The 15,692-nt window shown below is 40.8% G+C and overlaps 1 pseudogene; it reads right to left on the bottom strand.

Annotated features, from left to right (window-relative positions):
* Positions 1-92: 92 nt before the first annotated feature.
* Positions 93-13,802, bottom strand: LOC127164055 (NACHT, LRR and PYD domains-containing protein 12-like; annotated as a pseudogene).
* Between the last annotated feature and the right edge of the window lie 1,890 nt (positions 13,803-15,692).

Below are 15,692 nucleotides of genomic sequence, written 5' to 3'. Positions count from 1 at the left end.
TTCTAATAAGCTTAGATCAACATTTGGTTGGAGCATAACTCACAATGGCACTGGAGATAAATGAATTATTGGAGCACATCCAACCTCTTCCAGTATTAATTTATATTAAATGAATTAATACAAATGTAATGATCCAAAATTTGTGTGCATGTGAACATCAGAAAGAGGATTTACAGAGAGTCTCTCTGTCATTTAATATCATACAAAGACACAGAGGAACCATAATAAACTGTAAATCCAGCATAGAGGGGTTCAGTGAATGTGGTGTTGAATGTGTGTAAGTGTGTGAGTGTGTGTGTGTCAGAGACGCTGTAGTAGGACAGAGAGCCGGCCGACACGTCCACATACACTCCTACTCTATGAGAGGATGAACAGACACTAGGTATATCAGTGTAGTTCTTATAGTGACGGACAGAGAAACTGTCACCAGAGCAGTTCAGACTCCAGGATTTGTCATTAGATCCAAACTTACAGTCATTCCATCCTTTCCTGCTGATTCCTTTGTATGAAAGTGAGATATCTGCAGATCCACTCCATTCAACCTCCCAGTAACAGCGTCCAGTCAGACTCTCAACACACAGAACCTGAAAATATTCATCAAATCTCTCTGGGTGATCAGGATACGGCTGATGATCTTCCACACGCATCACCTTCCTGTTCCCATCAGAAAGGATGAGTTGAGCATGTGCTGTGTTTGGATTCAGTGTGAGATCACAGGCATCTGAACACAAGAAGAGAGAAACATCTAGAGCAACAAAACAGCATATGCTGGTATGTTTTGAAGCATGGCTGCTGGTATGAGCTGGTCCTTAGCTGGTCATGAGCTGTATAAGCTGGTCCTGAACATTCTTACATTTAGGGGATGGAAAATACAGTTCATACAGTATAAAAATTATTATGTTAGTGGAATGTCCCCAAAGAAAAAAATGAAAATCCAACGTGTGTGTGTGTGCATGTCTGTAAACGTACACTTTCGTAGTCCTGTTGTCATCCTGATCTCTCCTCCATGATCCACACTATAAACACACAAACACACATTAATGTAGATAATGTTAGGGGTGGGTGATCTAAAGAGTTTGTGTTGTGAAGTGAGCTCTTAACATATAAATATATAAAATATAAAATATATAAAATATATAAGTGTCCTACACGTCTCTTGTGGTCTCAGAATTCTGGCCAACTGATAATACCTAGAATAATAAAAATTGACCACGGCTGGTAGATCCTTTTTCTATCTATGCCCAATTGTTGAAACATACAAAATCTAGAGTAAACACTTCATCAACATGTAATATTAGTTAACAGGCTAGTGAAGCCATTTGTTTTGTTACTAGACTAGAAAACACAATAACAAATCTGACCCATGCTGGCAAAATGAGTCAGAATGAGCAAATTTTCAAAAAATTTCAAAGATTTTCAAAAATTACTGAGACTGATAAGAGTCATGTTTGAGTTGATTTTGAGAAAAATTTAGTTCAAGTTTTTGAAGACTCCAAAGCGAAATCACCAAAGCAACATTGGTGCATATTTTCCTCCAATTCTTTTCTTAATAGTAATAATTACTATGTTATTAATCACAATATAGCTATTTTTCATTTTATCTTTGTTACTAAAAATAAGAACAGAGATGCATATAAACAGGAGTTTAGTCAAGAGCAGCAAGTGATTTTTATGTTTGATTAACTTAGAGACAGATATATATTAAGACCCACTGTAATGCATGGATCTAAAATAATGTTACACATCAGATTTTTCCCCAACCATTAACTAAACTTTCATGTAAGATATAACAGATTATGTTTGTGTGAATCTTGCCCAGACATATTTCGCAATAATGTACTCTCGGAGAGGCGCATCTTTTTCATCTTCACGCTTGCATTTTGCAAATGTCAGTCAGCGTGATCGTTTTGTTTTTATCAGCATGGGTTTAAATATCATATTTCACTGGTTTGGACTCATGTTATTGAGAATTTGATATGAATATTCATAAAGTTGGAATTCTGCACTTTTCAACAATAGACCTACAACTTATAGTGAGAAGCAGTAGCAGTCGTCCAGAAGTCAGCAGAGAAAAAGGTACTCCTCTCAGAAAACATACAAAGATCATTTTAGATGTTTAATTATTATGTGGTGCATTAGGATCCCTAAAACAGGGCTTAATTAACTCATTTTTGTGAAAACCTCAAATTCCACCAAAACGTTTTTTCACTTCTTTTGCCTGTAGCTCAAAATCTTTATTCTGTTGTAATTATTTGCACTTCTCCTTGTAATTTGTTTATTTGTTCCTGTTTACTTGTCTTTTAGATAACTGGCTCTGCTACATAACCCTATAGTTGTGTTTGACATACCTGAGTATCTGCAGTTTATAGTTTGGATCCTCCAGTTTGTGTTTGAGCAGCTGGACTCCTGATTGTCCTGGGTGATTGTAGCTCAGATCCAGCTCTCTCAGGTGTGAGGGGTTTGAACTCAGAGCTGAAGACAAATAACCACAGCCTTCCTCTGTCACCATACAGCCAGACAACCTACAGACACACACAGACAGATCATCTACAGACACACACGTTTCTAAAGATGAGTTTCATTATTTTACAAAAGCACAATATTTTGTTGTTATTGTGAGATTACAGAAATAAAAGTAGACACTTAACACCTTTAAATGATGTATTACTCTTATCCATATGACCAAAACTGACAGAGTATATCACTACTATTATTCAGCTTCCACATTCTACACAAACATATGTGTCAAATATTAGGGCACATTTCCTAGTTTAATGTTAGAGCGAGCAAGCCGTCATGTTAAGTTGCTACTACTTACATGTTTCAAGTGATAAGGCATATTTGAGGCCAATGAATAATAGGCAAATGTTTGAATTTCTGTCCATCACACCACTATTTTTTTCCTGAGACTAATCAACTAAAAAAATTCTTGTCATTTAAGCCTCTTCTTTTCAACTAACAGTAGTGGACTATTATGGGGCAACCCTATTTTTTTTTTCAGCCCTAATTTTTTACCTTTTCATAAAACAAAATTAATAAAACTGAATGTGAAACTCAAACCTCAGTGTCTGCAACTGACAGTTTGGACTCCTCAGTCCATCAGAGAGCAGCTTCATTCCTGAATCATGTAAGTCATTGTTACTCAGATCCAGCTCTCTCAGAGTTTGGGCAGAGTTTGAGGATTGTAGAGCTGATGATAGACTCCCACAGTGCTGACCACTGAGATTACAGCCAACAAGACTGATAGGAGAACACAAATATCAGTCAAATCACCTACACATACCGATATTATGACCAACTGATTATTATCACTTATTATCTTTTATATTTTCTTAAATACCTCAGCATTTGCAGCTGACAGTTTGTACTCTTCAATCCGTCAGAGATCAGCTTCACTCCTGAATCCTGCAGGTCATTGTTACTCAGATCCAGTTCTCTCAGGACGCAGTTTGAGGATTGTAGAGCTGATGACAAACTCTCACAACACTGAGCAGTGAGATTACATCCAGAAAGACTGAAAGAGAGCAGAACACACGGATCACTCAAATCATCTACACACACCAACATCTTGACCAGCAGACCATAAATCATCTCTTGTATGTTCTTAAATACCTCAGTATCTGCAGCTGACAGTTTGGACTCATCAGTCCATCAGAGAGCTGCTGCACTCCTGAAGCCTGTGGGTCATTGTTACTCAGATCCAGCTCTATTAGGACACAGTTAAAGGATTGAAGAGCTGATGACAAAATTTCACAATGTTGAGCAGTGAGATTACAGCCAGAAAGACTGAAAGAGAACAAAACACACACAAGTCAGATCATCTACAGACACACAACAAAATTATGACCGACCATAAATTATCTCTTAAATCATCTCTTAAACTCTCACAGCACTGACCAATGAGATAATGGGCAGAAATACTAAAAGAGATGAAATAACAAAATTAATCCAATCAGGAAATAACATTAAAGTTGCCAGTTGTCTGTCCTATGGAACCTGGAACATTTTTAATATTACAGCCTGAAACACAAGTGACACGACGTATCCAGTATTTGAAATCACATAAGACAATCACAACAGCAGCCTTTTACCAACAACAGTAAGACTAAGACTATAATTAATCATCATCTGCAAACATGTCTGTTTTTGAGCTAAAATCTTTACTTACATTATAAAAGAACATTAAGGGCCATATTAATTTAATGGAAAGCCATTTCATGACTCATTTAAGACTCTGAGCTTGATATTTAAGAGAAAATCTCTAATTTTGGAAAGGGTTAATTTTAAAGGTGCCAGATTCATTATTAAACATGATTCTTTAGCTGTTAATAATTAAACACTCACAGTACTTTTCTGCAGTTGATCACAGCTGGTAACAGTCTTGTTCTACCTTCAACTGATGTGGTATATTTCTTGAAGTCCAGCTCATCCAACACCTGCTCTGACATCTTTAGTATGTAGGCAATTGTTGAGCAGCGAGCAGGAGAGAGTTTCTCTGAGTGTTCGTCTGATTTCAAAAACTCCTGAATCTCTCTAGACAGAGTCTGATCTTTCATTTCCAGCAGACAGAGGAACAGATTGATGGATTGACCAACTGAGGGATTATAAAAATTATCATTAAATTTGATCTTCTTTTTAATGTATTGTGTGATTTCTGTAATGGTCTCTGAGCTGTTCTCTGTGTGCGTCAGTAGATCCTGTAAGAGTCTCTGATTGGACTCCAGTGAGATGCCCAGCAGGAACCGCAGGAACAGATCCAGGTGGCCATTCTTACTCTGGAGTGCTTTAATCACTGCTGATCTTAGTAGATCATGCAATGTGTCAGACACAGGGTTATCATGTTTATTTGTTGCATCTGGAAATTGTAGTCTAAACAAAGGATCTTCATAAATTCTGTAAATTCTTAAATCACGCAGAAAAAACTGCAGTGGTTCAATGTTCTTTGTTAAAAAGCAGTAAATTACAAAGAAAGCAGCGAGGAACTCCTGAACGCTCAGATGGACGAAGCTGTACACTTTCTTCTGATGAATCACAGCTTCTCCCTTAAAGATCTCAGTGCAAATCCCAGAATACACTGAGGCATCAGTGACGTCTATACCACTTTCAGTCAGGTCCTCCTCATAGAACATCACATTGCCCTTCATCAGCTGATTTGAAAGCCACTTCAGCAAGTTTCACAATCACTTCTCTGTTGGACTGCAGGAGTTTCTCTGGATCTCTCTCTTCATACTTCTGATTCCTCATGTTGATCTGAATCAGCAGGAAGTGGATGTACATTTCAGTCAGAGTTTGAGGGATTTCTGCACTCACATCTTCTTTCAGGAGCTTCTGAAGCACAGTGGATGAGATCCAGCAGAAGACGGGGATGTGGCACATGATGTGGAGGCTTCTTGCTCTTCTGATGTGTGAGATGATTCTGCTGGCTTGATGCTGGTCACTGATTCTCTTCCTGAAATATTCCTCCTTCTGAGACTCATTGAATCCCTGAATTTCTGTCAGACGGTTGATGTATTTGGAGGGGATCTGATTGGCTGCTGCTGGTCTGGAGGTGATCCAGATGAGAGCAGAGGGAAGCAGCTCTCCTTTCATGAGGTTTGACATCAACACACCCACTGATGAAGTCTCAGTCACATCACAAACTTTCTGATCATCTGAAAACATCAGTGTGATTCTGCTTTCATCCAGACCATCAAAGATGAACACAACTTTACACTCCTCATAAATCTTTGAGTCCAGATCTTGAAGTTCAGAATGAAAGTTTAGCAGAAGTGTGTGAAGACTGTACCGATGATCTCGGATCAAGTTCAGCTCTCGAAATGGAAGCACAAACATGAAATCCACATCCTGATTGGCTTTTCCCTCGGCCCAGTCCAGAATGAATTTCTGCACAGAGACGGTTTTTCCGATTCCAGCGATGCCTTTAGTAAGAACAGTCTTGATTTGGTCTTTGTCTTCACATCCTGGTTCAGATGAGGCTTTAAAGATGTCATTGCAGTAGATCGGAGTGTATTCTGAGTCTTGTGTTCTGCCTGTTTTCTCCATCTGTACAAACTCATGTTCTTCATTCACTCCTTCGCTCTCTCCCTCTATGAGGTAGAGCTGTGTGTAGATCCTGTTTAGGAGGGTTTGATTCTCTTGGAGTTTTGTTCCATCAAATAATCTTTCATACTTGACCTTCATGCTGGTTTTGAGCTGGTCTTTGACTCCTTGTATTTCATCATTTACTGTTTGAGAAGGATCCTGGTCTCCATTCTGACTATCTCTATATACAACAACAAAAGTGCACAGATATATTAGGGACAATTAATCTGAATGTAATCTTAACTGAAATTCAGAACCTCTAACCAACATAATTTTCCCATGTTCCCATTATTTTGGATCTTAATCCTGTTAATACTTTGCCCTTAAAAACTTACTACCTTGTATTTGTCATTAGGTGGACATTATGACCACTTCGCTTGTGCCTTTTGCAGTGTCTTGCACGTGATTGCCATGTCAAGTTAAAATAATTTAAACTTTTACATGCAGCATGCTCACGTCAGTTTGAAAACAGTGGGATAATCATAAGGCCCAGAGGGCTTGCAAGCTTTGCAAGCTTTTGTTTACAGTCAAGTTGCTCTGCAACTGTTGTATTTGAGAGCAACATAGCAGAGCAGGCAATATGCGCCACTGATGTGTTGGGATTTTTGAAATTTGCATACTCATATGAGAAGTTATGTATTATGAACTAATTATGCAAATGTTTATGAATTATTATTATTAACAACTCATAATTTTTATAATGTTCTGTATTAACAACTCATAAGAATCATATACTAGATGTACTGAACATAATGAGCTCTTTGTGTGACTAGTTTTGGCACATACAGTCTGTACTTGGCCTATGTCCTTGTGGTTAGCTATGTCTAGTTTTAATTCCAGCTTAACATACGTCTTGTGCATAGCTCTGTTATTTTTAATATTAAAGAACTGCACATGTCTGAGTTTCAGCAGTTTTTAGATATATGAACCAAATGTCCATTCTGCACTTCTGGGGAGTGCTAAAAACCACAGGCTATAATTATCCTTTTCGGACATCACAACATCATATAGCCATTATTGACCTTTAATATATCACAGTTGTCACAGGAAGATTGCTCCTTCTGGGTGGTTTCAAACCTCCTCGAGAATACAGGGTATAAATGCACATGCAGACAAAGAACTTCAGCTTCTTATTCTGCTTCTTCTCCTTTTCTGCTCTGAAGCTCACAGGCTTGCCTAGACTTTCTTCTATAGACTTAACCTTCTCAGATTTGTAAAACTTATATGATTGATATAATTTATAGATTTATATAGACTTTTATTGAGTTTGCATTATGCAATTTATTTGTGGAATAACTGGAATGAACATTCTTATTGAAACTTAATTGTTCTTTCTCATTTTTAAGTTACTAATAATTCTGGTACTCATTTGCATTTCTGAAACATTTTGAAAAAATTTCAAAACTTCTCCAACCCACCCGTCTGATGTGGATTTGATTTCACATCAGCTGTGTGTGTGTTTTTTAAACATTCCTTAGTTTTTAGGTGCAAAGATGTGTTCCCTTTCGAGGAACTCGAACTGCGTCCTCTAGGGGGCGCTAGGGGGAACGCCGTCTGCGTGACCTGTGTCTGAAGTATACATACAAAAACACCAACGGAGTTGGCCGGCGACAGCCTATGACGTCACTTCCGGTGCGACTCGTCGCTGCCGGAGCGTCACTACCGGCGCGACCACAGTATAAAAGGGTGCCGGTAGAGCAGGACGGTCTCTTCTTCGTCTTCATTGACCTTTTGTCTGTAACCAAAGCTCGATTGAGTGCATGTTTCTCACCAATGTTTTAATTATGGCTCGCGTGTGACGATGTGTGGTAAAGAGCAAGCGCTTTTTGCTCCGTGGAGTTTATTGCGCTTTTTGCTTGTCTCTTGCGAGAAACAAGCACGCTCTGATACCCGCACCTATCATACGGTCCTTATATGGTGAGGATTAAGCGAATATCGGCTCTCGAGGGAGTTGAACGAGATCACCGCATTTATTGCTTGTTGCGAGAGGCACACACGCTCTCATACTCGCTTACACAGGGCTCGCGGGCTGTGTGTGCGGTAGTCAGCCGCGCTTTCAGCTCTCGAGGGAGTTGAATGCGACCGTCGCATTCAGTGCTTATTTCTTGCGATTGACTGGCGTGCTCTCGTAGCCGCTTGCACGAAGCTCACGAGCTGTGTGTGTGTGGTCGGGAGCAGCGCGTCCAGCTCGCGAGGGAACTGGATGTGCTCATCGCGATGCATTCGCAAAGGAGGAAGGTGAGTCTTCTCTATACCCGAATTTGCATGAGTGTGTTCGCCTCTCGGGCATTAACAACGCATTCGCGGCGGCTCCGTTCCGCCTGATTCCCGCGGGGGTCTGGCGCGTGGGCGGAGCGTGTTCAGCTCCCCAGGGGGTTGAACATATGCTGCGCGTTGCGATTGTGGTGTTAATTTTCTGCCATACTCGAGGGTATGGACAGAAAATCAAGAGGATAGTATAGCCATCTGAGGATGGTTATAGCTTTTTGCGTTATTTATGTGGTTAAGTGCAGCTATCTGAGGCTAGCTGTGTGTTAACCTGTCCCTTTTCATAGAGCTGTCTATCTGAGGATAGCCAGGTGTTAGCTCGGCGATCGCTCCCCTTTCTAGCGTTTCTAAGTAGCGATCTCTTTGAGCTCCTAGTCAGGGTTTTTAAGCAGTGGTCTCCCTGAGCCCCTGCCTAGATGGTGTTATCTCCCCTGTTAGGGTTATAAGTAGGTGACCCACTATGATGGTCTGACAGTTTCTCAAGAAGGTCTTTCTGGTAACTGTAGTCAGGCATGGGAACCACGGTGGGTGAGTTCGATCCCTTATTTTGTGTCTACCATGCTGTATTTCTGGGACCTGTCTTGTGCGTTTCCTTTGGTAGGTCCTCTTCGAGCACCCCCCTCTGGTCTTTCACCATGGTTTGGTTTGCTTGCCTGGATCTGCCTTCGGCATATCGATTGGGAAACTTTCAGGTCCCCACTACAGCACTGCATCTAGGGCTATGGTCCTACCTTCAGGTAAGCTCTTCGGAAGTCTTTCTCGCAGGGAGCTCCTGGACATGCTTTATAGACACATGGACCTACGCCACCTGGCTAGACCGTCTTCTGGATTTCCACCCTTTCATACAGACCTGTTCTCATGCCATTTGGTGATCTAGCGAGTCGCCCCTCCGAGGAGTGGGCTTGATCACGCTATGTCTCGCCATCTTATGAATCGGGGTCGTTTCTGCGGAAACTCTCTGGTGCTCCAAGGAGCCTTTGGCTACATTGTGGCCCTTGTTCTCGAGGTTCTGCGGGCCTTGATAGAGTAGGGCCTTATGCTTTCCATTGAGATGGTAAGCACAGGTCTGTGTGGGGTGAGAATGGTTCAGGCCTCCCTTACAGGGCTCGGATGGTGGGAACCATGGAGGGGTGAGTTTGATCCATTTTTATGTCTCTAGAAACCTTTCTAGATCTGTCTATTATTATAGCCAGATAGGAGCTTGGTGATCGCTTCCCTTTCAGGGTTTCTAATAGCGGTCTCTTGACCAGGTGAATGCTGTCTTTTCCCTATGGTTTGGGTAGGCAGCCCATTGCATGTTCTGGTCAATGCGTGATTTACTCCCCTATAACCTTGCTTTATTATCTCCCCTGCTGGGTCATAAGCAGATGGTCGGGGTGGTTCCTCCAGGAGAACTTATGAGCTATCGGAGTCATGTGCAGGAACCACGGTGGGGTGAGTACGGCTCAGTACTATGTGTCTATCCTGCTGTATGTCGGGGTCCTGCTTTGTTGTGTGCTTCCTTGGTAGGTCCTCTTCGAGCACCCCCCTCTGGTCCTTGACCATGGTTATGGTCTGCTTGCCTGGATCTGCCTCCGGCTTTGGAATAGGAAGCTTTCAGGTCCCCACTACAGCACTACTTCTAGGGTCTCGGTCCCATCTCTAGGTAAGCCCTTTGAAAATCTTTTCACAGGGAGCTTCCGTCGTTGGGATAGACACATGGACCTGAGGCCACCGGGTTGAGACCCTCGATCTGCATCCTGCCCTGAGGGGTTTTCTGCTGCTGGGGTTTCCGCCCCTTACACAGACCTGCTCCTGACAAAGTGGTGTTCTAGCGGGTCGCCCCTCTGAGGAGTGGGCAGGATTGTGCTATGTTTCGCCATCTTACGAGTCAGAGTTATTTCTGGGGAAATTCTCTGATCACGTCTAGGAGCCTCTTTCTCGGCCCTCGCTCCCAGGGTTCTGCGGGCCTTGGTAGAGCAGGGCCCTTGCTTTCCATCGAGGTGGTAAGCATAGGTCTGTGTGGGGTGGGAAGGGCACAAGCCCCCTTGAGAGGTTACCCGTAGAACAGCCTGAGGGCTGGGGATGTTGCTGCTTTCTTTGCAGCCTTTAAGAGGTGGCTCCCCTTCAGGTCTGGTCTCTGTATCTCTTCCTGGGCAAGGCGTGACGAGGCTCCCCTTTCTGCGGGAAGGGTTTGCTGAGACTCGTCCCCCTTGGGGCATCAGACCTCCCTCCCGCCTTCGGGAATACAGGTCTGTTCTGATACGCCGCCTTTTGGTTAAGGTGTATCGGCGCTTTTGCCCGTACCCTTTCTCGAGAGGGCTAAAAAACCCCGGTCACCCTGGGTTCCTCTCCTTAACATCTGTCAGGCTAAAAAGGAACGGTTTTTGCGCGCTCTTTCTAGCGCGCTCCTTCTTTACGCTCACCGAGGTGAGCAGGGAGCTACCGCTGCGCTCTGTTTATGACTCCTGAGGGAATCATACGGAACTACAGTGGCTCCTGTAAATCAGGCCAGCCTAGACTTCCTAGGCCTTCGGCCATGTCCCCTTGAAGGAATACCTCGGTTTCCAAGCTTGGGCTCTGCCTCGGGTCAGCCTCGACCCTTACAGGTAAGTTAGGTAGGTAGCCCAGGCTCTGGCCGTAGGGGATATTTCTCTGACAGCCGTCACTTATTCCAGGGGCAACTCCCTTAAAGTCTAGGGAGTTGGTACTTAGTGCCTGTCTCTCCTAAGTCAGGCACTCCCCTCAGCATGGCAGCGTGGGTATAACCGTTCCCCCTAGCGCCCCCTAGAGGACGCAGTTCGAGTTCCTCGAAAGGGAACGTCTCAGGTTACGTATGTAACCCTGGTTCCCTGAGAAGGGAACGAGACACTGCGTCCTCTAGGCTCATGGCCATGCTTCAGGATGTGAGCTTCAGACGAAGAAGTGACCGTCCTGCTCTACCGGCACCCTTTTATACTGTGGTCGCGCCGGTAGTGACGCTCCGGCAGCGACGAGTCGCACCGGAAGTGACGTCATAGGCTGTCGCCGGCCAACTCCGTTGGTGTTTTTGTATGTATACTTCAGACACAGGTCACGCAGACGGCGTTCCCCCTAGCGCCCCCTAGAGGACGCAGTGTCTCGTTCCCTTCTCAGGGAACCAGGGTTACATACGTAACCTGAGACGTTCTGTGTGAACGGCCAATAATAACCTACATTGAATAAGTGTGAATATAGAGTGATAGGGAAAGACTACTGAGAGGAAGATGACATGAAACAGCCATCATGAGTCAGATTCAGATCTATAAGGCTATGAGCACACAGGATACACAGTCTGCTGATCCATTACAGATGCACTGTCCAAGCCCTGCTCTTGTTCTTAATCAGCAATGTATGAAGAGCGTGAAATGATGATCATTGTAGCCAATCACAGACATATCTGTTGACTGTAAGAACACAATGGGTAACCAAGGTGTTTAAGAATCTATTTGCTAGTGCTCAAAATGCAAAAAATGCTGATATTGTCATATTTTTTAAATTTCAGTACCAGCGTGGGTATTTTGACAACACTATAGCCTACATCATGCTTTTGCTATTATTTGTTATCATTTTTAACTTATTCATTTCAGCCTATGCTTTAAAATAATAAGCAATCAGGGTTTTTTTTTTCTTTTGGTTTGGAATGTAATGTTTGTATTTTAATTGGTTTGTTTTGCACAGTGTATATCATATCCTACATAAATTGATTAACTATACAGTATTTGTTTTCATGGGCTGTATATTACACTTTTTGTTGGTGGACAACATTGCACAAGATGTGGAATATATATATATGGATTAAATATGTAATTTTACCGAAAAATACATCTTTAAGAATTCATATAAACTTTGTTTTTTGGATTTTTCATGTAATTCTTTAAAAAAAAAAAAAAAAGCAACAAATTAGTTCAGTGGTTTTAGTGTGATTTTGATTTGCTTATTCACCCACCCATTAATTCACCCATGTTTATCCTCACCTGGTGTCAGAGGTCACTGCTTCATCACTAAATTTTGAAGAAAGAGACACTGATCTGTCACTCTGCAGAGACTCACAGCTGGGATCTGCAGACGAGGATCTCTGACTCTTTCTCCTCCTGGAGATCAAGAGAAAAGACATAGAAAGAACTCTTCATATAGTTCTGCCCGCTGTTTAATTTCTTACAAGTCAGGCTGTTGTGTCTAATACTGTATTGTATCTCACCTGAGGTCAGAGTTCACTACTTCATCACCGAATTTAGGAGGAAGAGGCATGGATCTGTCACTCTTCATAGACACACAGCTGAGTTCTGGAGATGAAGATCTCTGACTGCAGATACTGAGAAAACAGAAATAATTCTTGCTTTATATCTGCTGTTTCATTTATTATGAATTAATCTGTTGAATCTTATAGTGCATTATATCTCACCTGGGGTCAGAGGTCACTGCTTCATCACAGAATTTAGGAGGAAGAGGCATTGATCTGTCACTCTTGAGAGACACACAGCTGGGTTCAGGAGATTTAGACCGTTGTCTCTTTCTGCTCCTGGAGATTCTGATGAACATAAATAATTATTCATTTAGTTCTGCCAGCTGTTAAATTAATTATAAACCTGTTTCTCAATGGCGGTGTTTTCAGTGCACAACCAAGCCACCGCTGATTCATCCTCTGATCACTGTTATGTAACACACTTTTGTTTTTGATAAGCAACATAAAAACTACACTTCAAGCCAGGGCTGCTCAACCCTGTTTCTGGAGATTGACCTTCCTGCAGAGTTTAGTTCCAACCCTGATCAAACACACTTGTCTGTAATTATCAAGTGCTACTTCAGATCCTAATTAGTTGGTTCAGGTGTGTTTGATCAGGGTTGGAACTGAACTTTGTATGAAGGTAGATCTCCAGGAACAAGGTTGATCACCCCTGATTTAAACTGTTTAAACATGCTTGTGAATGTGCATCTTGTGTTTTCATTTCTTCCTTTTACAGTGAAAGTCAAACGGTGACTGTGAAACAGACTTCACATAAATGTTTTTAGGATGGATTTTTTCATCTACTTTTTCATCTGAACTTATTGTGTTATACCTGGGGTCAGAGGTCACTGGTCCATTACTGAATTTAGGAGGAAGAGGCATGGATCTGTCACTCTTCAGAGACACACAGCTGGGTTCTGCAGATGAAGATCTCTCACTGCTCTCTCTGTTCTCCATAATGACAAACTGACTTCAGACCTGCATATGGAAACACAGAGCAGAACAAACACAATTCATATTACACTCACAATGACATTCTCGAGTATTCGGTGCTTCAGTTTGTGTAGGACTCTTTTCTTCTGAATCATAAAGTGATGGTTTACTGACTGTAGTGAAGAAGATGTGAAGAGTGATCCTCATGATCATGGTCAGTATCTGATCTCACTGATGCTCTTGTGTCTTACTGAACATATTTCACTTCAGCAGCAGGAGAAAAGCATGAATCTGTTCAGAGCTTGATGTGTTTCTGCTGCTGTAACATGACGACGCTGACAGATTCACTGTGACAGCAGCACATATCCAACTCACTGATCATGATATTTGATGATGATTATTTTCAGAACTGATTTTTAGTTATTGAAACACTAGCAAATAAACCTTCTGTGAACTTAGACATGTCACTGTTACATTTTTCAAATGCTTATTAGTTGTTCTCCCTCCAAAATAATGATTTTTTTAATGTAGGGTGAACTCAGGTAAAAGTGGTCCACTTTTTGTAAAGTATATAATTTAGATACCTAGATGTTTTTTTTTTTTTTCCTTTTCTTTTAACAAACCCTAAAAATATTTAACCTAGGGGTTATGAGTAAAATAAAATCATGTGCAAATCCACGTCTTAAATCATGTGTTAAATTCCAAACAACTGAAAGAACATGTATATACAATGGCATTTTATTTCTGTCCAAGCACATTTCTTTGCTTATTATTTAATTAGCATTTTCATATTAAAGGTGGAAAGGTGAAAACCAGTTATTTTAATAGGAGTGCATGGTGTTTTTGTAGCCATCCATCCAGAAAACATTTGTATGTAATAATGAAACATCACTAAACCTGAACGTCTGTGAATCAATGTCTCAGAAGCAGGGTAGAATGCAGTAGCTAAATGTTGACATTTCCATCTTTCCATCTATTCCAAACTGTAAACAACCCGTGAATTAATAATAAAAAAAAATAATGCACAATCTCTATCGCTCGATATCATTATAATTAGTTTAATCTTTTTTTACAGGAGTCACAACTCACTAAATTTGCCTTTAAAGTTTAAAAATCGAGTTTACTATGATAGCGAAATGAAAGCGAAACCATTGTACAATAATATGACAAGATATCAGAAGCATAAAAATGAGCTTACCATAAGAATTACATTTCTATATCGTTGCTTTCGGTTTCGACACAGGTGTATCCGCATGATCATATTTCAACAACAAACAAACCCCGCCCATCTCTCTTCTTTATTTTGGTTTCTGGCGGGTTTAATTCTATCGTTAAGGATGTGTAGCGCCACCTACTGATTACTGGAGTATGTAACATAATAACTTCCGCAATCTCTACGCCTCGCTTCCGTCTGTTATTCTTTATTTCTATTCATTCCTTTCTACTTCCTTCCATTTTCAGTTATAATTTCTTTAATTATTTCTGAAAAAACTGTAATTGATTTACACTCCACATCTCTTTTAATATACATCACATTTATCTGTATTTATTCTATCATGAGAAATAGATTATTATAATCTAGTAAATGTCTAGATGTCTTCTGTATCTGCTTCAGTTTTATAGATTTATAAAGATTGTAATATTCTTAGTAATAAACTGTGCATGATCTGTCACTTTTTGTGCCAAGCTCAGTTCAATATACAGTACATACATGATGCTTAAATTTTAGTTGATTTTTTTTTTTAAAGTTGATACAATGTTAAACAAAGATAAACAATGTTAATAGAGTTTTAAATGAATTTAAAACTGTGTAGAGATTAGAAATATTTTTTTTTTTTCTGATATTGGAATATACATTTTCTTATTAAGACTTCTGTACTTGTTTTTTCATAATGCTTTTTATGAAAGCATTATGGTGATATTGTGTTTGGTGGGCCTTTTTAGGCCTAATACATAAGCTATGTCACAGTTGATTTTGTTGTTGTTGGGTTTTTTTGGACACAAAAACACTAATAGGTGTGTCATGTCTCCTCTGGGTATAATATCTGTATTCTTTCTTCTGGTGTGGTTGATGTGAAAAGTGATGTGCTGATCTAATGTATTAGGGAGACATCGAAATAAATCACAAAAGTATTAAAAATAAATAAATAAAAATAAAAAAAAATCCCAGTCACCCTACTTTAGA

This window comes from Labeo rohita, chromosome 1 (assembly GCF_022985175.1).
Source record: "Labeo rohita strain BAU-BD-2019 chromosome 1, IGBB_LRoh.1.0, whole genome shotgun sequence".
NCBI classification, from domain to species: domain Eukaryota; kingdom Metazoa; phylum Chordata; class Actinopteri; order Cypriniformes; family Cyprinidae; genus Labeo; species Labeo rohita.
The sequence above is the reverse complement of the archived record's forward strand: the minus strand, read 5'-3'. Positions and strand labels throughout refer to the sequence as shown.